Raw genomic sequence first — 24,917 nt, forward strand, 5'->3', positions numbered from 1 at the left:
ATCTGTGTATAGCTTATAGTCGGCCCTCTTTATAGGTGGTTCTGCATCCTCAATTCAGCCAACCGCTGATTATGTGGTATTGTAGCATTTACTGTGGAAAAAAATCAGAGTATAAGTGGACCTGCGCAGTTCAAACCCATGTTGTTCAGGGGTCAACTATATTCTCCCATGAATGTGCAAAACTAGCAATATTTTCCTTTAAGATTTATTTTGAAAAAATATGTGTATGCAAAGTGACAAATATGTGCATACCCTTATCATCCTATGATCATCCACCTCTACAAAATGAGATGCTCTATCTGAAGATGGCAAGAATTCATACTGGGACGTGTGCATTGCAGAAACAGTGTTGAGATACTGCGGCCCAATACATTTGGAAATGCTATGCTGGACTGTGAGGTACTTGAGGACAAGAGTCAGGATGGGTATCCCCTCACATGTTGGTGGACTGTTACAATGGGGACCCCGGAGGAACCACACACGCTCTGGTCTTCATGCCCTTGTATAGCCCTCTCCCACAGGTGGACTCAAACATGTGACTGGCTCTGACCAATATGCCATCAGAAGCATGATGCAAGCATTGATCTGACAAGTGCTTGCTTCTCCTCTTGGGGCTTGTCCTCTTGGAACACTCTTGGGGAAGCCAGCCACAAGCTATAAAGCCACATGGGTAGACTAGAGAATGATGCAACAGCACTTGGAGCTTGAGAGACCATGCGCGAGGAGGAGCTGAGGCTCCAGATATTTTACTGAGGTCTCCTTGGGCTTTCTAGCCTAGCCCAGCTGAATGAGTGGCACAGCTGATGTCGCCTGGAGCAGAAGAACCACCCAGCTGAGCCCTGCCCAAATTCCTGATCCACAAAATCATGAAGAAGAATAAACTGTTGCTGTTTTGAGGTACTAAGTTTTGGGATAGTTTGTTACGTAGCAACAGGTAGCTGAGATGCTTATAGTAGGTGAGTAATGAATGTGTGAGAAATGAGTGGATGGCAAACCAAGTTTTCAGCTCTGGGGTTAATCCCTTGCTCACACTGGCCCTGATATTCGTCAAGCCTTGATCACATATACTTTCTCCTGCGATTCCTGTGATGCTTAATTTTATGTGCCAACTTGACTAGGCCATGGAATGCCCAGATAATTGGTCAAACATTATCCTGGGTGTTTCTGTGAAGATATTTTTGAAGGAGAGTAACATTTAAATTGGTAGACCAATAAAGTAAATTGACCTCCATTATGTAAGTGGGCCTCCTCCGATCAGCTGAAGGCTTGAATGGAACAAAGGCTGATCCTCTCCCGAGCAAGAGAGAATTCTCCTGCCTGACAGCTTTCAAACTGGGACATTGACTTTCCCTGCTTCTACAGCAGCCTTCTAGCCTTCGGACTCAAAGTGGGACATCGGCTCTGCAGATTTTGGACTCACCAGCCTCCATAACTGCATAAGCCAATTCCTTATAATAAATTTCCTTATCTGTAGATCTAGATCTATAGGTATATGCTATTCGTTTTGTTTCTTTGGAGAACCCTGAGTAATACAGATTAGGATAGCGGGAATAGTGTTGCTGCTATAACAAATACCTAAAAACGTGGAAGTGGCTTTTGAACTGGGTAATGGGTAGAGGCTTGGGGTGCTTGCTGGAAAAATCCTAGATTGCCCTGAAGGGACTGCTGGTGGAACATTAAAGGTGATTCTGGTGAAGACTTAGAAAGTAAAGGAGAGAGCTATAGAGAAAGCTGTAGAGAATAGGTATATCATCTTGAATAGAATGCTTCTGGAATATGAACAGTAATGCTGCTTCTGGTGAGACCTCAGGAGGAACACGGTATTGGAAGCTGAGGGCAAAGTGATCCTCGTTGTAAATGAGCAAGGAACTTGTCTCAGTTGCGTTCCAGTGTTCTGTGGAAGGTAGGACTTGTATGTGACAACCTTGGATATTTAGCAGAGAAGATTTCTAAGCAAAATGTTGAAAATGTGGCCTGGCTTCTCCTTACTGCTAAGAGTAAAATGTGAGAGGAGAGAGATAAATTGAAGAAATTATGAAGCAAAAAGGAACCAGAATTCGAAGATATGGAAAATTCTCAGCTTATCCATATTTCAAAAAATAAGAAAGCTGCATTCCAGAGAAAACACCAAGGGCGCAGCTGCATGATCATTCCATGAAGAGATTATCCACAGATCTAATCAGCCATCTCAGCTGAAGCCAGGAATAGAGATGGGATTATATTGGCAGAATCATGCCAGCGGGGACTAAAGGGGAGAGAGAAAACGGAGTGGAGGAAGCCTGTCAGATTTCTGGGATCTACTGGACGGGACAGTAGAGTATCCAGATTCAGATTTTCAAGAAAAGGGAACAATGACCATGAAGATGATTCAGAGATCATCAGGGCTGCCACTCCCACCTCAGGCCGAGGGGACATGGCTGTTGCAAAGGGTGGGGCCACTTCCTCAGTTTCAGAGGGCCAGGATGCCATCAATCAGTGCCTCAGAGGCAAGGCTGCCCAGCAGAGCTGAGGGGGCAGGGTCACTGCCTAGGGTCATGGGGTGATGCTACTGCGCCAGTGGGCATGGAGGGTAGGACATTGAGCTGAAGAGGATCATTCTGGAATCTTAAGATCAAATGGAATTTGCCTTGCTAGTTTTGGACTGGCTTGGGACCTGTTACCCCTTTCTTCTTTCCAATTTCTCCCTTTTGGAATGGGAACGTCTGTTCTGTGCCTGTCACACCATTGTGTTTCAGTTGTGTCTTGGAAGTACAGAACTTGTCTGGTTTCACCGTTTCACAGCTGCAGAGGAGTTTTGCCTCAGAATGAATCATACCTCGAGTCTCATCCTTATCTGGTTTAGATGACATTTAGTGAGACTTTGGACTTGGAATTGATGCTGGAATGGGTTAAGACTTTGGGGGCTGTTGGGATGCGGTGAATGTATTTTGCATGTGAGGTGAATTTGGGGGGGGGCGCTAGTTTGCAGACTGTTATAGGCTGAAGGTGTCTCTCAAATTTACATGTTGAAGCCCTAACCCCCAATGTGACTGTATTTGGAAATGGGGCCTTTAAAGAGGTAATTAAGTTCAATGAGGTCATAGGGGTGGGGCCCTAATCCAAGAGTACGGATGTCTTTACAAGAAGAAGAGAACCAGAGGTCTCTCTCTATCCTCGTGTACACAGATAAAAGGCCATGAAGCTGTATCTGCAAGCTGAGGAGAGAAGTCTCACCAGAAACCAAACTGGCCGGAACCTTGATCCTGGGCTTCCAGCCTCCAGAACTGCGAGAAGATAAATTTCTATTGTTGGGACTTCCCTGGTGGTGCGGTGGTTAAGAATCCGCCTGCCAATGCAGGGGACACGGGTTTGATCCCTGGTCCAGAAAGATCCCACATGTTGTGGAGCAACTAAGCCCGTGTGCCACAACTACTGAGCCTGTGCTCTAGAGCCTGCACACCACAAGTGCTGAAGACCATGCGCCTAGAGCCCGTTATCCACAACAAGAGAAGCCACTGCAATGAGAAGCCCGCGCATCACAACAAAGAGTAGCCCGCACTCGCTGCAGCGAAGATCCAACGCAGACAAAAATAAATAAATAATAAATTTATTTTTTTTTTAATTTCTATTGTTTAAGCTACTCTGTCTGTGATATTTTATTATGGCAGCCTGAGCAGACTAATGCAATTCCCCACAACAACTGATGAGTGAGGGGTTCATGCAGACTTGGATTTCAATTCTAACATTCACTGATTCAATTACTTAGCCAATATTTAAGTCCCACTATGTGTCAGACGCTGTCAGACCCTGGGTTTCAATGGCAAGCAACACGGTCACAGTTCCTGTTCTTGTGGAGCTTAAAGTCATGTGAGGGAGGTGAACTTCATCAAATAATTACTCAAATAGACATAAGATAATAACAATGAGAAGTGCTATAGGGGGATGTCCCCTAGTCAAGAAGGTCAGGGAAAGTTCTTGGAGAGGTAACACCAGACCTGAGATACGAAGGGTGATTAGGAGTAAACCAGGTGAAGCAGGGAAGGATGGGTGTTCCACGCAGAAGGAACAGCATGTGCAAAGGGTACTCCCACCAAGGAGGGAGCCGGAGGGTGTTCAGGGGACCGGATGAAGGCCGCCCTGACTTTCCAGAGTGGAGAGAGGAGGGGCGGAGGAAGAGGTGGGTCTCTCATGCTGGGCAGACCACGGTAAGACTTTGTCTTATGAGTAGCAGGAAGCCACTGAGCTGTCCTAACCTGCGACTTGGCATGGTCGGGTTGGCGCTGACTGGCCTGGGGCCACTGTGTGGAAGAGGAGCTGCGTGGAGGCCAACGTGGAGGCTCTTGAGGGGTCCAGGAGAGATGTGTGGGGGCAGAAGGGGGGCGCTGGGCCAGAGTGGTGGCAGCGGCGGTGGAGAGAAGGGCTAGATTGGAGAGCTGTTTATTAAGGTAAGGCAACTGGGCTTTGGTGCTGAAGTGTGTATGGGAGGTGAGGGTGAGGGAGGAGTCCCTGCGTTGAGCACCTGGGCGAGGGTTGGTACCATCCAGTGAGGGAGAGAAGATGGGGAGGACCAAGGCAGGGGTGGGGCAGCCACTTACTGATTGGGTGAACTCGGCAGGTGCTTTTAAACCTCTGTATGCCTCGGTTCCCTATCTAAGTGCTTTAAGTGAGATGATGTTTATAGAGTCGGGCTCAGAGCAGCTGCTCCTGCATATCAAGGCCCACCCGTCCCCCACCCCCCATCTTTTCCTCTATGCGGTGGCATGGGCAGATGCTATTGTTCCCATTTTCACTGTTTTTTTTTTTTTTTTTTTTTTTTCTTTTTTGCGGTACACGGGCCTCTCACTGTTGTGGCCTCTCCCGTTGCAGAGCACAGGCTCCGGACGCGCAGGCTCAGCAGCCATGGCTCACAGGCCCGGCCGCTCCGCGGCACGTGGGATCTTCCCGGACCGGGGCACGAACCCGCGTCTCCTGCATCGGCAGGCGGACTCTCAACCACTGCGCCACCAGGGAAGCCCTATTGTTCCCATTTTAAGGATAAGGAAGCTGAGTCTCTGGAAGGTTGAGGTCTCACCCGAAGTCCCACACTGTTGGAACCAGGCTTATAGAGAGGTATTGGGAAGAGCCTTCCCTCTCTGCCAGGCTGCCTTTAATATCAGCTTGCAGATCCCAAGGGCGGCAATGATTCATTCAGCAGCTCCTCAGTCATCATCACAGGCCTGGTGTGGGGTGGCGGAGAGGGGACGAACTTCAGGTGGGAAATGCAGTTGGGGGAAGGGACAGAGGTGTGTTGCCATGAGGTCAGGCCCCGAGTCCTCAGAAAGGCAGGAAGTTAAATACCAAATAGCCAACTTCCCAAACAAAGGATCCTCACAGAGTCCAAGATGGGTGCTCTGGTTGGCAGGCAGCCTTCCCCTGAGCAGAGGTTCAGGCACCCAGGCTCCTTCCATCTTGTGGGTCTGCCATCTCCTAAATCACGAGGTCATGGCAGAAGGGAAAATAGAGGTAGATGGGGCACACCTGCTTCTTAACATCCTCAGACCAGAAGAGAGACAGAGTGCCTCTGTTCATGCTCTACCAGCTTGATGGCAAAGGAGATGGAAATGGAGTCCAGGGAGTACCCAGGAAGAGGAGAAGATAAATTTGGTAACCAGCTAACCAGTCCTGCTACAACAGGTCAGAGCTACAACTTGTTTAAGATGGTGGTGGGGAAGGGTGCCCAGGAACTTCTGGAATTTCCCTAGGACAGGAGAGGACCAGCCCTGGGGTCAGCAGGTTGGAAGAGCCGTGCTTGGTCCCAGTACACTGGTCGATAGTTGGCAGGGAGGACACTTCTGGGTACATGCTCATGGGCCAAGGCCAATGGGAAATCTATCCCGAGGTCCTTAAGAAACTGTACTATGAGGAGTTAGCGAGAAATGCCCCTGTGTATTATACCTACTAAAGCATCTGTGGCCTGGCAGAGAGAGGGGTGTTGTTGTGACCTTTAGTTGGGTGGCTTCCATGCATTGAGAAGGGACATTTGAGCAAAGACATGAAGACACTGACTCATGAGGACGCTGGTGGAAGGGCAAAGGGAACAGCAAGTGCAAAGGCCCTGTGGTAGGAGTGGGCTTGCTGTGTTCAGGACCCCATTGTAATAATCTAGGCCAGAGATGAGGGTAGTAGCAGTGCGTGGGGACGAGGGGAGATGTGGTTAGATTTCTGGCTCAATTTGTAGGTATATCCCTCCTTTTCTCACTTCCTTCCTTTCTCAATTTTCTGGAAGGGCCTAATGAAAACACACCGAGGCGTGCCCACTTCTTTACTCTTTTCTTGCCCCATGAGGGCAAGAACTGGGCCTGACTCCTTTCCTCACCCTCACACCTGGCACAGGGAGGGCCCCTGGCCAGTGCCTGGTGAACATGTCTGTGGAGAGAAGTCACGTCCTCCTGAGTCATCAGTTTCCTGGGGCTGAGCCCAGGCCCTGCTTGTCAGCATGTTGCTCACTGATCTGGAAAGCTTTCCTGTCGTCTAGACACTCCCATCCCCGTGCTAGAGAGACCTTCTAAAGGAGGTCAGTGTACGCTATCAAAGGAGATAGGGCATGAGTCACAAGGGAGTCACGGGGACACCTGCTGGGAGACAGCTTCACAGGTGCTATTTCGTCTGGATGTGTCCCCCTGCTGGTTTCAGGAAGCCCAGGAGGGACCCCAGGCCCAGACCGGCCAGGCCCTGAGCTCCAGCTGGGAGTGTGGGGCTTGCACTGCTCCCTCACTGATGGCTGGAGGGATCCCCAGCAGCCTCTGAGGGGCCTCTTGAGCTTGGTCCCGGGGCATCCTTTACCCACTGACTTGCAGCCCCTTCCCTGCAACACCCCTCTCCTCTGACTTTCACAGACGCTTGGGTACAGCTGCTGTTCACAGTCCAGCAGGCTCTGGATGTCTGAGAGGGCTTCGAGGAACTGAAGACCCCTGGGCCTTCGATTCCAAACGTTGCTGCAGGCTTCCGGCTCTCTCCCGGATTGCATGCTGAGAGTCACGTGTTTCCTGCGCTCTCATGCCAAAATTAACCGCCATTTCACTTTTCCCACAGGTTTGCTCTCTCATACTATGTGGCGGGGTACGATGGTGCGGCGGCTACACATGTGTGAGTTCACACATGTGTGAACTCTGGAATTGGACAGATTTGAGTAGGCATCGTAGCTTCTACCCTTACGAACTGTTACAGGAGCAGAGCCCTCTGAGCCTCAGTTTATCCATCTGTAAAATGACAATCCGAGTATCGACCTAAGAGCTTGGTTGTGAAGATTAAACTGAGGTAGAGATAACATGCATAGACACACAGCGAATGCGGGTTATTATTACTCTTAATAACAGCCCAAAGGAGAGGTGGGGCTCTTAGGACACTGCCGGCTCTGAGCCCTGCTTCCTATTTCCTCCAGCTTCTCGGGCAAGTTCCACTTTAGCCCAGAGCAAAATGAGAAAGCTCTGCATGTTCTGGGCCTTTGGGGAGACTGAGAACAGCTGAATCCATGAATGGTGCCTCGGCAGGTGCCAGGGATGCCCAGCCCCACCCTCACGCGGTGCCAGAGAGCTGCCTGCCAGACCCTTGTCAGCGGTTACAACCTCCAACTGCCTCCTGCTGCCCCAATTTTATCAAAAGCTCAGTTGAGAGAAATAAAGTTCATGGGGGTTATCTAAAGGCCATGCATTCCATCCATTCTTCCAGATGAGACTTATCCCTGAACCAAGTCGGGCTCTCATGAAGCCGAGTGCCTCTTGGACCACGTTATTTAGCCACCACAAAATCTTTACTATGTCCCTCCCTTATGGTGGGGCTTTCTGGAAAATGGCCGGAGGAGTCCCGCTGTTGCATTTATTTGGGGATGCTGCTGTCGCTAGCAGTCACTGCCTCAGCCAGCACTGGCTATAAGACCTGGGAGCCGAATATATTTCAGGCTCCAGTTCCTGGAGAAGCTCTGCATCCTCAGAGGGTTTCTGATTATGGGCAATACGACTCATGAAACTGGCCCCAATTCTCATTTCACTTGGGCTACCAGGAAGCTCAGAGCCAAATTTGGGGCTCAGCTTGAAGAATCCTAGAGGGTCTCTTGGTCCGTCATGTAAGGAAGATGATTTCTTCCCAGATGCTGAGAGATAAGATGATGATAATGACGATGATTTTGTATGTATGTTTAAAAATAATATCTATTTAATTCATTTTCCTTTTTTTTTTTTTGGCTGCATCAGGTCTTAGTTGCGGCACACGGGATCTTTGTTGAGGCACGCGGGATCTTTTTGTTACAGCGCAGGGTCTGCTTGGGTTTCTCTCTGGTTGTGGCGTGCAGGCTTCTCTTTAGTTGTGGTGTGTGGGTTTTCTCTTCTCTAGTTGAGGCACGTGGGCTCAGTATTTGTGGCGCTTGGGCTCAGCTGCCTTGCGGCATGTGGGATCTTAGTTCCCCGACCGGGGATCGAACCCACATCCCCTGCATTGGAAGGTGGATTCTTTACCACTGGACCAACAGGGAAGTCCCTGTTATGTATCTTGTCAATTACTTTAGGGCTGTAGTGGGACCGGAGTGGAAGTTTCCATCCTGAAAAACAAGGGATGGAGAACTGGCCAGGGTGAGTGGAGAAGGAGGAGGTGAGCAGGAGGAAATGGTGCAAGAAATGGTGGCTCTGGGATGGGCCCCTTTCTAGGCCACCATGGAGGGGGTCAAGGGTCTAGTTTAACTGAACCAGAGGGCATGAAAAGAGGATTTTCCATGAATTTGTGAAGAGAACCACAGCCATTGCTCAACTTGAACTTCTCCCTGTGGGCCCCCTCCGCCCCCCAGCTTTCTGGGTATTTTTGAGATGCTGTGAAACTCCGAAGCTTGCAGCGTCTCCTTTCTCTTCCTCTTTGCTCCCCAGCCCAGACACTCCCACCCACCTTTCCCTTTGTCCTCTTTGACCTTCTCCAACTCCTGCTTCCCTCCATCCCTCCACCCCGGGGCACAGGGGCGAGGGCTGGGCTGCCCACTCTGACTACTCAGCCATCTCTGGGCGACACACGAATCCCTCTGGTCTGAAGCCCACAGGTTTGCTGCTGGAGCAAACAGAAGAGGGCTGAGGAGTCCAGACCCCTCAAGGAAAGAGTAACAGTAGAGCAGCGAACGTTAATTGAACCTGCTACTGTCTGCCAAACATTTAGGAACCATTACCATCGCTCCTTTTAATCGGATTTATTTTAATGAGTCGTATGCCTCAGCGGCTCACTGTTCCAGCCAGGCCCCTTCATCCATCTGTTTACCTGTCTGTCTAGTCCCGGGGTTCTCGATTTCAACACCACTAACATTTGGGGCCTGATACTTCTTTGTTGTGGAGGCTGTTCTGGGCACTAGAGGATGCTCAGCAGTTTCCCTGGCCTCTACCCACTAGATGCCAATACCAACCCCCACCCCGTGACAACCAAAACGTCTCCAGACATTGCCAAATATCCCCTGGTGGTTGCAGGGGACAAAATCACCCCCAGGTTGGGAACCACCATGCCTTTTGTCCCAGCCCTCACTTGTATCTCCCCCTCTGATGGAACCTCTCTGACACATTAACAGGTATCCCATTTGCGTATGTTCTTGCAGCTCTGTTGACTGCCTGCCACATCCTTTGCCCAGTTTTCTATCCCGGTTGCCATCTTCTTTTGATTTGCAAAGGGTAGTCCTTGTGTATTCTAGATATTGGTCCCATGCTGGTCTGGACCTGTGTTGTCTTCTCTTTTTCTCCCATCCATCTATTAACTCTCACCTTACAGGTGAGGGCACAAGGGCACGGGGCTCACAACACTAGTAAGTGGTGGAGCCAGGACACGAGCCCGGGTCTCTGTCCTCAGAGCCCAGGCCCGTGCCCCCTGGGGCACAGTGACATCCCTTCCTTCCAAATATGCCTCCACGGAAAAGCAGACAAGATCAGGCACTGAAACCCGGGGAGGGGACCCAGGTGGTTTGCTCAAGGTCACACAGCTGGTCAACAGCATCACCTGGTTCTCCCTGATACGATGACAAGTGTCTTGGGAGTTGGATCTCACCTTTACTTTGCTCTAGGAATGGCCAAGTTTGACGGCCAGTGTCTGATGAGAGACACCGGCTCTGGGGAGCAGAGGAGGTGGGGATCTGAGGGTGTCAGGCAGGGAGGGCTCTTTGCTAGCTTGGCTTAGGGTGGAGGGACCAGGCTCACAGGCTCAGAATTTGCAGGTTTCTGGATTCGGACTTTCTGTATGGCTGGCAGTGCTCTCCGTGCCCTGGGCCCTGGCAGAAGAGTGCTTCTTACCAGGCTCAGGGATGACTGGTGAAGGGGGAGCAGGGGGCACAGCGGTGGGGGCTTTGTTCCCTAAATGCCACTCACATGACTCTGACCTCGGAGTCCTTCCCCTTTCTCTTGTCTTTTTCTCCTCCACTGCCTTTGGCCCTGCTTCAGTTTCCCTTCTCTATTTTCCTTTTCTCAATCTACACAAAACCCTCAGAGGCCTGGAGTTGCCCTGGGGCCTCCTGCCTCTTGTGAGGTTGGTTTCCGGTTCCTGGACTGCAGACCTGGGGCTGTCAGCCCTGGAGGGGCCCGGGAAGGCCTCAGGGGGCCTGGTTGGGAGCAGGCAGGCCAATGAGCCAGCACCCCAAGGCTGGCCCTGCACCCGGCATCCCGCGGCGGGGGCGGGGGGGTGGCGAGCCTCAGTATCTGATGGCGCCCCTGGTGCAGGCCACCGCCCCTCCCCACCCATCCATGACAGACAGGCCTTGCTCTACAGACAGACCTTACTCATCGCACAGCCCATCCCCCTGGCCTCAAGTCCTTCTCAGCGAAGAAGGCGGCACCCAGATGTGGCACTCTGGCTTAGAGCTTCATCTTTAGTTTCTAGAAGCTTTTCCCACAATGCTTCTGAACCCTGTCTGCTCATTCAGAATCACCTGGGTAACTTCCCAAACAGAAAGATGACCAGGCCCCAAGCTGAGGCTCTGGTTTCTTTGGTCCGAAGCGTAGGCTGGGGTGGATAGGGGGGAGTCTCCCCAGGTGATTCCCATCAGGCATCAGGAGTGAGAGCCTCTCTTTGACTGAGGGCCGAGTGTCACAGAGAGAACACGGAATGCAGTTTAGGAAGCCTGTGCTTTAGTCAGACCACCCTCAGCGAGACATGTGTCCCTGGGCACAGCTGTCTGTCTGCCATCACTGGCACCCTAAGGAGAAATTGACCAATTTGTGGAATTTCAGACTTGGAAGGGGCCCTGAAGGTCAACCAATCCATGCATCCCTTGTTCTCCAAACGAGAGGACTGTGCCCGGAGGGAGTAAGTGGAGTGCCCAGGGTCCCAGGGGGCTTGAGCAGGGTCAGGAAACCAGCCCAGCTTGGGGCAGTCTCCTCCCCCTGGCTACTCTCAGCTGGGCCCCTCTCGGGGAGTTCTCTCTAGATGAGATTGCTGGGGAGATTGTGTCTCTGGGAGCAGTTCTGGAGGGGGTCTGGTCTCCCCACTGTCTCCTGGAGGAGGAGACGGGCCTTCCGAGCCTGGAGGGGGGCGGAGGGGAAAGCACTGGCTAGAACCAGCGGGCGTTGCTCTCAGCCAAACTTTGCAAAAGAACTTGCAGAGACGCTGACTTTTTGCAGCTGTTTTATGAGGTCTGTGGACTGAAAAGGGAAGTTTGGCTGCATTTAGAAAGTTGTCCACAAAGAGGAATGGCGGGGGCAGGGGTGGGGAGGGTGGCGGGTTGCGCGGAGCTGGAGGAAGAAGCTGGGCGATCCGGGAGAGATGCCAGCAGGGGCCTGAGGACAAGGGTTTGATTTGGGCCCACACGTTGTCACTTTGGAAGCTCTTGGGGTTGGGAGGTGGGGCTGGGGGAAAGTGCAGCGGAGAGGAAAGGAAAAGAAAGGGAGAAGGGGGAGGGCAGGAGTTCCCAGCCTGGGAGCCTAGCTTTTTCTTGGATTGGAAGCAAACATGGAGTGTGCTGGGAGCATGGCCAGTTCTGCCCCAAAAGCCCAGCCAGTGGTTTCCTCTAGAGGGGCCCAGGGACACGGTGGGAGGTGCTGAGAGAGGAAGAAGCTTTGTCAGGATGGCGCAGCCCACAGGGGGGGCATGTTAAAGGAGGAACTTCCCCTTCCCCCAAGGTGCTCAGAGGTTTCTCTGGGCAGCCTAAAATGTCCCATCCTTCAAGGCCAGAAAGGCATCCAACTTCTCCCTGGACCGACCTGGGGCCCAGGCTCCAAGGTGGCAGCAGGAAGGATACTGCCCTAGGCTCCGGAGGCCTGGATGGTTTCCGAGGGCCTGGTTGAAGATCCCCAGGCCTCACTTTCCTGTCCCCACTGGCACCCGGGAGGAGCCGTCCCACTGCCCTGTAACTAGTGCCCCGGCCCCAAGCACCAAGAAAGACAATGGCACTCCTGATGGCTATGTGGTCACACTCCCCCTGCCCCTCCCAGAGTCTCTGGCACTGGTAGGGTGCTGCAGTCTGCTGCCCCCAAGCCCAGCCTTGTCCATGTCTGTGTATGTGGGAGCAGAGTGAGGGGCTGGAGGTGGGGGGACCGTAACCTTGACCCGGAGCTCTCTTGCAGAAGATCCTGCCCTCACCAGACATGTGCCTAGCAGAGCTTCTCCTCCCAAGGCCGCCCCGCTCCAGAGGACCACGACAAGAGACTCTGAGAGGCAGAGCCCCTCTCTCCTGACACTGACCACGCCACCCTGGCCGCAGAGGCGGTGCTGCTGTCTTTCTCAGGGACGTGGTAGAATGGGCATCCAGAGGGATCCACTCTGAGGATGGGCAGAGAGGGAAGGCCTGCACTGGTTCTGCCTCAGTGGCTGAGCACCTGAGGCCAGAAGAACACCTCTCAGAAGAGACTGCTTAGTGTGTCCTGGCAAAGAAAGCAACTTGACTCAACTCAACTCAACAAGACTTCCATTCATTCTGTTATTCAGTGAGTCTTTACCGAGTTCCTACTATGTGCCAAGTGCTGTGTTAAGTGCTGGGGATGTAGAAGGCAACACACCACACTTAGTCCCTGGTGGAGGCGCTTGAGGGCTCTGTGCGTCTGTGTCTCCACTATATCCGTGAGGGTGGCCATGGTGCCGGGGTGGGGGGAGGCAAAGCCCTTACTCCTGTGGTCTCACTGGGGAGACAAGATGCACGTACATGAAACACTCGGAGGACGAGATGAAGTTTAAATAAATACATTATCCCCTCTGGTAACCACACGTTGAAGTGAACATGACCAGGTTCAGGCTATGCTGGTCTATAAGTGCTGTGGGTAGACCTGATGGGGCAGCCCCACTGGGTCTGGGTTACTCTCCAAGCTTCTTGGAAGGATCCGATTAGGTGGGCCTGACTATCAACCTTGAAAAAAGTCATCGGTTCTGCCATGAGTGTATTGGACTGGAAAAATCTATATAGATCCTACCATCTTTCTTGGTTCCTTCTTCCCATTTCCCCCCCTCTCCTTCTCCTTCCTCCATCTCACTCAGAGCCAGAAAACTTCCATGGCCAATGACTGGATGGCAGGTTTGGTCGAACGCCTTCTGTTTACAAAGCAGTGTTAGCTGCAGTAGGTTTATAGAGATAAACAACATGGACCTTATCCTTAAGGACCTTCAAACCAGCTTGGGGTCACAAGTTGCTATAATAGGAGGTAGTGAAAGATGTATGTGGGGACTGCAAACAAGAGGAAAATTGAGTCTCATCCCTGGCATAGGATTTGGAATATCGATTCTGTGTTATTTGTGTGTGTGTGTGGGGGGGGGGGGGTATGCTGTCTACTGTTTGTTGTTTGTTTTTATCTCAAACTTCAGAAAAATTATAAGAACATTAATGGGTAATTTCTGTAAGCCCTTTCCCAAGACTCACCAGTTGTTTACATTTGATGCAATCATTTGAGAACAAGTTAGAGACATTTTGCTCTTTTACCACTAAACACTTCAGTGTGTATTTCAAGGACATTGTTTTTTACGTCGTCTGGTTTCCTCATAGCTGAGCCTTCTTCCTCTCATTTTCAGACAGTATTGGATCACTCTGTCCCCTACATAAAGCTTATTTAATGGGAGACAACTAGCTTGATCTTCCGCTTGACACCATGCTGGTGGCTGGGCCATTGGGGGCTGTTGGGTCCTAGGGTTTCCCGGGGAATCTCTGCTGGCCTCAGCGGCTGTGCCTGAGTCGGTTTGCTACCAGGCAGCCAAGCTGCCCCCTTAGAGGCCTGGCCAGGCCTTGGCCGAACTCTCTGCTCTCTTTCCCTCCACTTCGTTCTTGACTTTGCTGCACATTCTCCCGCCCACAGATATGAACGTCGCATGATGTTGACTTTCCAGTGTCCAGCACGGCCTGGTGGAAGCGGAGTGAACTTGTTTGGACACTTTCTCTGGGCCTTGGAGGCCAGCCCGGGCTCCTCTGCAAACCCAGGAGGCTTCCTTTCCCTGACTCGCAAGAGGAGTGAGGTGCTGCAGCACAGTCTGGCTCCAAGGCCTGTGGTCCCGCTCAGGACCGGCAGTCTTAGGCCGAGGGAACATCTTCCAGAGTATGGCTGAGGGACAGAATGTCTCCACGAGATGGGCTGGGATGGGCAGGGTTGTGGAAAGGCCCCTGCTTGTTCTGGGAGGTGTTCAGGACGCTGAGGTTTTGGAAATCCACGGTGGCTGTTCACGACTGCTCCCAGCTTTGGGAGGAGGAACGAATGGGTGCCCGTTTCCTTGGGTTCAGTGGCCAAGGTGAAGCCCAGGACTGACTGCTGATCCCTCGGCTGGGCCTGGGGAGGGTGCTGGGCTTTGAAGGGGAACACAGCCTAGAGGACTGGACCTTGGAGTCATGAGTTGCTGTCCACATACAGTAAGCCTTGCCTGGAGGTCTTTCAGCACTGGCCAGGACACAAACCCAAAGTGATCTCCGGGCTGTACTCAGGGGTGCCTCTGATGGAGCAGGTACGAGAAACCCCAGGGAACCCATGAGACAGAACATACTGGAGGAATTTAACTAGGCAGATCGATCTCGTGCAAAGGCCGGCCAAGGGAAGGGAGAGCCCGGAGCAGGCCTGAGCCGTCAAGAAACGCTCTGGGGAGGAAGGGAAGCCTCCTTTCGGCAGCCTCTCCCTCTGTTTTGCTCTTGCACACAACCAAGCAGGGTCCTGTCCCAGCTCCGTTCGGTCACCTTGGGCAGGTCGATTTACGTTCTTGGGCCTGTTTCCTTCTCTGTGAAATAGGAAGTGGGCCACCTGAGTCATCTCCCTGGGGCACTGAGTACTGAGAGGTAATCCAGCGGAGTCGGTGGGTTGCAGGGGAGGTTGGAGAGCTTATGAAAATACAGATGCCTGGGCCCCAGCCCAGACTCCGGGAGCCGATTCTCTGGGGGTGAGGCCCAGGTCTAGATAGGTTTCCTTTTGCACAAGCTCCCCAGGTGGTCCTTGGATCAGAAGCCCGGTGACTGTGGGGTCTTTGCATCCTCAGCCCCGGATTAAACCGCAGGTCAACCGGATCCAGACTCAGGCCTTTATTCCTTGATGTATTTTCCCTGGTGTCGGGCAGAGCGGGGTACAGGTGGGGGCACCCTGGCCTTCCCACCTGGCAGTCCATCGGACCCTCCCATCTGGGAGCTGAGCCGAGGTCCTGGCGGCCTGAATGCATCCCCTCTCTCCTTCCCTAAGAACGACCTCAATGCCTCCCATTACCATCTCCATGGCACTGGCCTCCAGGGCCCCATGGAAATCACGAGGCTTTCTGAGGAGTCTTGCAGACTTCAGAAAAGACCCCGGGCCCCCTGCCCACCCCGGACTCCCTGGCCCTCTAAATCCCGCTCGGAGCGCGGACACAGAGCTCCCTCTCTCCTCGGCGGCCTGGCCGCTCATTCTCCCACAGAGCTGACGTTTCTCTGCGGCCCAGCTGGCTGCAGTTTTTAGAAATAACAATATCCCCGGGGGGGAGGAGCGGCGGGGTGAATGGGCGCCTTTGTCCGGGGCCCTGTGAAGCCCGATTAATTATGCGCTGCGGAGCGCGGGGAGCTCGGCGGCCCGGCCCCCCGGCGGCTGAAAGGCCCCGGCTTGGGAGCGCGGCCGCCGGCTCTGCGCCGCCGCACAAAGGGCCGCGAATTAGAAAACCGCCAATTACCCCGCATTTTGTATTTGCCCTTGTTTCGCTGACACTGTGGACGGCCCCTCCCCGGGCGGCTGCACTTTGAGGGTTTTCCAGCCCTTTCTCGGTTACCAGGGGCGACTGGGCAGAGGGCTGGGGGGGCTTGGGGAGAGCGGGAGGCGCCAAGCGCCGGGTGGGATCGTGTGCGGTGGGGACTTCGGGCGGGAAACAAGCGTGTGGGTATCGCCCCCGGGGACGTGGGTCTCAAATCTCACGCTCTTGCCAAAGCCTGAGCCTGTTCATAATGCAGGTCCCCGGGCCCCGTTGACTCAGGAGGACGGGATTGCTCAGGAAGCTGTATTTTAACAGGCAGTCAGGATGATTATATTTTTTAAAAATTAAAGTATAACAGTGACATGCAGATTTTTTTTGACAATATAATTGCTTTTTTTTTAAACCTAAAGTCTTTTTTTTTAATTAATTAATTTATTTTTGGCTGCGTTGGGTCTTCATTGCTGCGCACGGACTTTCTCTCGTTGCAGTGAGCGGGAGCTACTCCGTTGCAGTGCGCAGACTTCTCATTGCTGTGGTTTCTCTTCTTGCGGAGCATGGGCTCTAGGCGTGCAGGCTTCAGTAGTTGTGGCACACGGGCTCAGTTGCTCCGCGGCATGTGAGATCTTCCTTGACGAGGGTTCGAACCCGTGTCCCCTGCATTGGCAGGCAGATTCTTAACCACTGCGCTACCAGGGAAATCCAATATAATTTATTCTATAAAATTGTAGTATGATAGTGTTGCACATGCATAGATATTAAGTATACAGTTCCATGAACTTTGACAAATATATACTCTGTGTTACCTACATTCCATCAAGATTTGGAACAATTCTATCGCTGCAAAAACTCCCGTGGATCTTCTTTCCAGTCTCCCCACCCCACCCTCCAGCCCCTAGGCAGCCCTGTTCATCATCTGTTCCATTTCGTCTGTTTTTGGACTTCCTTATAAATGGAGTCATACAATATCCACTTTTTTGTTTCTGATTTCTCTCATTCAACATAATGTGTTTGAGATCCACCCATGTAACAGTAGTTCGTTTCTTTTTATTAAACACTGTTTATCAGTTCACCTGTTGATGGACGCCTGGACTGTTTCCAATTTTTGATTGTTATACATAAAGCTGCTATGATCATTTTGCACAAGCCTTTTTTGCAGACATATGTTTCAATATCTTTTAAGAGTGGAATTGCTGGCTCATAAGGAAGGTATTAAGTTTAGCAGACACTGCCAAACTTTTCTAAAGTGCGTATACGATCTTGCATCCCCACCAGCGATGCATGAGAGTTCCGGTTGCTCTTCTTCTTTGTCAGCACTTAATATTGTCAATCTTTTTGATTTTAGACATGCTAGTGGGTGTCAGGTGATTTTAATAGCTGAGCTCCAATGACTATACTTGAAGAAAACACCTGTCTAGTGTAATTCTTGCATTTGCCTGCAAAGTCCAGCAGGGTAAATGGTCTCCCCAAGGGTGACAGATGGTTGGGCAGAGATGGGATGAGAACACAGGACTCCTGACTATCAGACAAATGCTGTCTCCTTGTTATCTTTGAGGTGATACTGCTACAACTCGTGTGTGTGTGTGTGTGTGTGTGTGTGTCTGTGTCTCTGTGTGTGTGTGTGTGTGAAGTGTGGGTTTTGCTCTGCCCAGGACCATTCAGAGTGGACCTGGAAGGGCACTTCTGAAGAGTCCCTGCCTGCCACCCGAGCAGCAGCATCCGTATCTCTCTGGGGTCAAGAGATTGGGCTTGACCAGGTAGGTGTGGACACACGCACAGACAGGGACAAGGGTAGGGGCTGGTGGCTGGCTACCTTGACTCTTACTCAGAGGGCACAGACCAATTCTGAGAGTCCCTCTGCTCAGCTAGCCATAGAGGGAGGGTCTTAGATATTTTCTCATCAAGCACAGAGGAGGTGCTGGGTGATGGGAATGAGGGAGCGGGAGTCCCGGGGCTTCCGAAGTCCTCCTTTGCCTATAAGCATTCTCCTAAATAGGCTTTTAAGGCTCTCCAGAACCTGCCGTGACCTATCCTTATAGTCTTGTGTCTGTCTGCCTCTGTCTGCCTATTGTACTCCAGCAGTAATGGAAGCCTGTCCATCCACTGTTGTCTCTCTACCTTACCTAACAATGTAGGTAGGATTGGGGACGGTATTGTCCAAGGATAGCCTCACTAAAATAAACATCCCCCCCACCATCCTGTTCTTGCAATGTAACTGACACTCCTCCCACTGAGAGGTGGGGTCTACATTTCCTCCCACTGAATCCGGGCAGGGGCTTGTGACTGCTCTGGCCCGTAGAGTTTAGCAGAAGTGATGATTTTGGGTACTAAGTCATATAAAGGACATAACTTCCACCCTGCTCTCTCTCTTTTTTTGGGATTCTTCCCCTAGTAACCCAGCCTAGGGAGGGACTGGGGTGGTGCACAAGGATCAGAGGAATAAACGAATAAAACAAGAGAGGGCCTTGCATGGAAGGAACAGTGATGGGAATGCCATGGAGAATAATTGACTCAACTGCACCTGAGGGCCAAACAAAAATCAAAAGCAAAATCAAAATCACTCTTGGAAAAAAAAAAATCACTCTTGGCAATGATGCTACCGACTTTTTTCCCTATCAATAATTATTTTAATTTTTTATATTTATTTTTTCCAGAAGTATATGACATTTGTTTTTGTCTACTTGCAAAACAGCATATTCATATTCATATTCAACTGATATGAAGAATTCAACAGAAACGTTTGATGGAAGGGAACCCATGTCTCTGACAGACCATCTCTGAGGACAGATGTCCTGAGTTTAGATATATTCCTCCATCTCTTTCTTTTTATTTTCTTCCAATTTTATAGAGCTATAATTGATGTATGGTACTGTATACGTTTGCATAAAGCTTACATGTAAGTACAGCACAATGATTTGACTTCCATACCTCATGAAATGATTAGCGTGATAAGTTTAGTGAATGTACATCATCTCATATAGATACAAAATTAAAGATACTACAGACTGTAGGATGACACCCATATCTGTAGGCAGAGGGGGGAAAGGATATGAGGCAGGGATGTAGCTGTTAAATGTTTTATTTCTTTAAAAAGATAAGGAAATCTGAAGCAATATGGCAAACCATTGACATCTGTTGAAACTGGGGAGCGGCTACATGGGGTTCTGTTAGATCATTTTTTAATGTATAATAATTTAAAAAAATATTTTGAGAGGTTGCCCATCAGGACACTGCAAACTAATTTTGTGACTTTTGCCAGAACTCATTTCTGGTTGTAGATTGGCCTCTGAGTAGTTTATGGAGCCACGTGACTCAAGTCTGTCAGGGACACAAGTCCCAACAAGGAGCAGAATATAAAGAGTCCACTTTCCATTGACGCTAAAAGCACTCATAAATAAGACCTTTGGTAAATGGAGAATGTCGTTGCCTGCTGCATATAGAATGAAATCAAATGGCTGAACAGCCACAAGAATCTTTTTTTTTGTTGTTGCGGTGCGGGCCTCTCACTGTTGTGGCCTCTCCCGTTGTGGAGCACAGGCTCCGGACGCGCAGGCTCAGCGGCCATGGCTCACGGGCCCAGCAGCTCCACGGCATGTGGGATCTTCCCGGACCGGGGCACGAACCCGTGTCCCCTGCATCGGCAGGCGAACTCTCAACCACTGCGCCACCAGGGAAGCCCAAGAATCTTTTTTTTTTTTGACTGGTGGATCAGGTCAGCCTCTCAGGACTTCATGGGAAGATCATTGATTAGCTATCGGCCTTCCTGGGGATGACCAATACTAGACAATTGTACGGAACTGCTGTAGGGAACTCTTGGAGGGCTGCACAGCTCACACTTAGGGCCTGGGCTCTGGGCACCACTCTGATACTCATGGTGAGGGGCTCAGCAGTTGAATCTATGGTATAAGTTCTATACTAGGTGACTCTTCTCCACCCTGTTCCCCCACAATAGCTGATGGGTATGGAGGGATTAGCTGAATCAAGCTGGGCCAGTCAGATTCTTTCAATCTCAAGATTGAAAGATTCTTTTTCTCAAGATTCTGGATTTTGGGGAAGCTGTTGGAATGGGGCTGCTTTAATGGAAGTGTTCCAGGGAGGAGGTTCATTGACTCCAGCTGCTTAAGTCCTTGGAATAGCCCTGGCTCTGGCCTTTCTCAGGGCTCATTTGTTCATCCCTTTCTTGAAATTTAATAAGTTTATTATTGTTATTTGCCAGCACTGATTTCTGTTACTTGTCCTAAGGAGTAGATGAATGTAATGTTTTATTATATCTTCCAGCCTTCCCCTAGTGCTGCCGCCGGTATATGTGGTATTTTTGTTGAGTTAGAAAAAGGTGCCTCTTTGGGTGGACAAATTAGAAAAAGCTCTTTTTCCCTCCAGGCAGACACAGTCCCTCACCCGGGTGGACGGTTTGGCCAGTGGAATGTGGGGTTGGGTTTCAGGCCCCATTCCACTCATTTCCTTGGCCAGACCCCTTTGTGCAGTGCACAGACCACATAACCATTCATGGCAGTCCTGCCTGACCAACATTTGTTTCCTGGCTGATTTGTCCTCTGCGTCAAGGTGTCATTCAGAATATGAAACATTATTCCAGACAAGATTTACTAGAAATGTTGGTCTATTGTGCAAACCCTATTCAGGACTGTAATGGTCATGGCAAAAATGTCATTTGTAGTCTTTGAAATCTGTTCAAAGTCAAGCCTTAAAGGAAATTTAGGAAAACACAGCCTGGTAAAAAAAAGCCTCATCTTCTGATGCATAATCTGCAGGCTTTAGAGGAAGTTTTCCATCAAACGGTCTGGCAGACATTCTTGAAATGTCAAAGGACACGACTCTTTCCCCCACGTCAACACACTAGTGAGAAGGTGAAAGCAAGTGCATAGGAGGGAGTTGACAAGGTGTCTCAGGCCATGGTGAAAGTGACATGGAAACCACAACCAAGGCACTGATGGCCAAGGGGAAGAAAATGATCTCAGGGAGGAGAAAATGCCTCGAGAGGCGGCTGCTCCAATTCTGATTCTCTAATTCAGTTTCCTGCAGGTAATGTGAGTCCCACCACCTATCTGAGAGAAAGCTGAGTGTAGAAAATCAAGTCAGGAGCTTTCCCAAGACAGGGGACCCACCTACCCTTACATCATGTACCATCTACCCCTGTGTCCATAAATAGAGGAGGCAGTGAGGACTAGCAAGCAGTTAAGGTTGTGAGTCTAGAACCAGGATGCCTGGGTTCAAATCTCAACTCTGTCACTTTCCAGATGTGTGACCTTGGACGTGTTACTTAACTTCTTGTGATGGTTTGAAAACATGCCCACCATCCTTTTACTCTCCTCCCATACGAACTGGAGACTTTTGTCCCTTCCCCTCAAACATGGATGTGAATTTAAGAGTCCCCAGACACATAGAATGCAGCAGAAGTAACACTATAATTTCCAAGGCTAGGTTAGAAAAGACCATGCAAGTTTCTGGTGGTTCCTTTTGGGACACTCATGCTGGGATCCTTCAGTCACTGTGAAAGAAATCTAGCCACCCTAGGCTACCTTGTAGAGAGATCATGTTCAAAGAAAGAGATGCCTGAGGAGCCCCAGACATCTAGCCCCAAGCCATTTGAGTCTTCCTAGCCTATGTCCCAAGCATGCAAATGAAGAAGCATTGGAGGTGACCCCAGCCCCAGCCATCCAATTGACTAGAAACTCATGAGAGAGATTCTGAAGAACTGTCTGGCTTATTCCCAGACAACCCCCAAATTTGTGAGCTAAATAAATAATTGTTGTTGTTTTAAGACCATTGTTCTGGGATGTTTTGTTATAATGCTACAGGTAGACTTTTTGTTACCTAGACCTGGAGAGCTGCCTAATCTGCCTCATCTGTGGCTTAGGACTGGGGGTGTGGGTGGAAATGGTAAGGGTTTTGAAGATATTGTTAGTGGAAGCCTGATGGCCCTCAAGGAGGCTGCTGGTGAAGGCTTAAAGGAAAGTGAGGAAAACGTTGTTAGAGTGACAGGAAAGGGGATCTTTATTATGTAGTAGAGGCAAATTTAGCAACATTGTCACTTGAAGTGATGTGGGCAGTAGAAAATGTACCTAATGAGACAACGATTTGGGCTAAGAAGATTTTTAAGCAGAATGTTGAAAGTGCCAATTGGGTTATCTTAGCTGCATATGATAAAGATGGAGAAAGATGAGTTAAAAAGGAAACTCTAATTTTTAAACAAAATTTATAGGAAATATAAAAAAGCCAGGAATTTGTTGGGTTTGCAAGTAAATCTTGTTTCTCATTCTCAGACTTCCAGATAGCAAAAAATTCTCCAAGGGTGAAAGGGCTTTAAGACAAAGATAAAATCCAGAGTGGGACTCTAAGAAACCTCAGAAAGATCCAATCCTTCATAAAATATTTCCAATAGACAAAGGACCTCTAAATATTTCAAGGGTGTGCCTCACAGATTCTCTTCATTAAACAATAAGGTTTCTAAGAACCTTAAGGGGATTATCCTTCTTGACAGCCTCACAAAATTTCTAGGTAGAGAAGAGCTGATCTCGATGATATTTGTGTGTAGCTTTTGACTAATGGAGTGAACCTCAACAGGAGCCATAGGAAACCCACAAAGTTTTAAACAGAATTGTATAGGCAGAAGAACAATCAGCTTGGACTAAAAGGGACAGAGTAGAACAAAATGACCCCCATCCAATTTTTTTGGACTTTGGGCTCCCAAATTCTGAGGAAAGGAAGAAAGCTGAGAAAACTGCTCAGCTGTCAAAAAAAAAAAAAAGCCATTGTTTTAATAGGAAAGAAAGGAAGATTAAGAAAGTGGGACCAAGAACCCAGAGGACAGATCCAAGAGCCACAGAGAAATATCCCCAGGCAGTAGAACTGAGCTCTAATCAAGAAATTGGCCATATGTTCCTGGCTGAATTTCCAAATTGCTATGGACTAGTGACCCCTACGTGCCTCCTTCTCTGCACATTTTTTTTAACCAAGATTTATTTATTTATTTGTTTGTTTGTTTATTTGGCTGTACCAGGAATGTGGGACCTTTTTTTTTTTTTTTAGTTGCAGCATGGGGGATCTAGTTCCCCGACCAGGGATCGAACCCGGGCCCCCTGTGTTGGGAACGTGGGGTCTTAACCACCAGACCGCCAGGGAAGTGCCTGCCCGTTTTGAATGGGAGCATTTATAGTGGTTCTCCTATGCCTTTTCCATTATTGTGTGTTGGGTGTGCATGGGTGAGATAACTTGTCTCTTTAGCTCTCAAGTCTTTAGGTAAAGAGGAGCAGTAGTCAAGGAGCTGTGCCTGAAGAATTGCCTCTGAGGACCCTCCTCCACAGCTGGGTGATTTAGATGACAAGAATCTAGACCTGTAGCCTAAACCTGAGGCCATAGTAGTTGAGACTTTGGGGGGATCACTCGAAGCAAGTGAGTGTATTTTGCATGTGGGAGGAATGAAATTAATTGATGTGCGGAGGATAGACTATGGTGGTTTTAAACATGGCTCAAATTTGTTGACACATTTCCTACCAAGAAATGGAATTGATGTCCCCTCCCCCATGTTGGGGTAAGTCTTTGTCTTAACAAGTAGAATATGGCAGAAATGACATTGCATGGCTTCCAAGGCTAGGTTAGGAAAGGTGTCACAGCCTCTGTCTTGCTCCCTCAGGACACATGTGTTTGGATTTCCGAGTTGCCATGGAAGAAGTCCAGCTATTCTGAAGCTGCCATGTTGGAGAGCTCATGTGGAAAGGTCATAGAGAGTTAGAGATGCCCCAGGATCCCCACTGTTCCAGCCCCCACTCGTTTGCATCCTCGCAGCCCAGGAGCCAGATATATCAGTGAAGAAGCCCGTAAGCCTACCCTAGCCTCAGTCACAGTCTGATTACAATCTCATGAGACCCCAAGCCAGAACTTCCCAGCTGAGTTACTTGTTTCCTGAGCCACAGAATCTGGGAATGGTAATAAACCTTTTTTTTTTTTAGAGCCACTAAGTTTTAGGGTGGTTTGTAACTCAACAATAGATAACCTTTTTAAGTAACCATTCGCTATCTATAAATAGGGCTAACGATAATGCCTACTTCAAAGGAGGGTAAATGAGCAAGAAGTAAATAGTTAACGTTTGTGAAGCACTAAGCTGGGGTATGGTGTGAACCTAACACTCCATGAATGTTACTTATCCTTTACAGAGCTTCTCAGGGCTGTTATCCTGAATGATCAAACAAAAGCGAACCAAACAAAAGTGATATTTAGTTTAAGTTTCCTCCATTCAATAAGGAAATGTTTGCCTGACTGTTTGCCTGACAATGTACATTTGTTAAATAAGTGAAAAAGAAGAAAAAAAAAAGGAACTTTTCTGGGTGGTAACTGGTTACCCAAGATGACGCTTCCTTATGTTCATCGCCTTGTAGAGTTCCCGCCCACGCTGAATCTGGTCTGGGACTGCGACTCACCTTAACCATAGAATACGGCCAAAGTGGCGCTGCGTCAGTGTGGCCCTAAGCTTTAGTGAGGTGTAGGGGCTCCCACTTTTGCACTTTGGGGAGCGCTGTGCTGTCAGGTAAGAAGTCTAGCACCCTGCTGGAGAATTCCATGTGGAGAGGAAACCTGGAAACACCACATGGAGAGGGAGAGACACTGAGAGGAGATGGAGACAGAGGGAATCCCAGCAATCCTAGAGTCCCAGCTGAGCCCAGCTTTCCAGGGTCCTGGCCAGGGTGCCAGACACGAGAGTCGGCCATCTTGACTCAGTCAGTCCAGTCAAGTGCCCAGATGACTGCCGTCCCAGGTACCATCTGGCTGTAGCAGCACGAGAGACCCCCAGTGAGATCAATAGAAGAACTAACCAGGCAACTTATAAAATC

Source organism: Lagenorhynchus albirostris, chromosome 13, assembly GCF_949774975.1.
Source record: "Lagenorhynchus albirostris chromosome 13, mLagAlb1.1, whole genome shotgun sequence".
In the NCBI taxonomy this organism is placed as follows: domain Eukaryota; kingdom Metazoa; phylum Chordata; class Mammalia; order Artiodactyla; family Delphinidae; genus Lagenorhynchus; species Lagenorhynchus albirostris.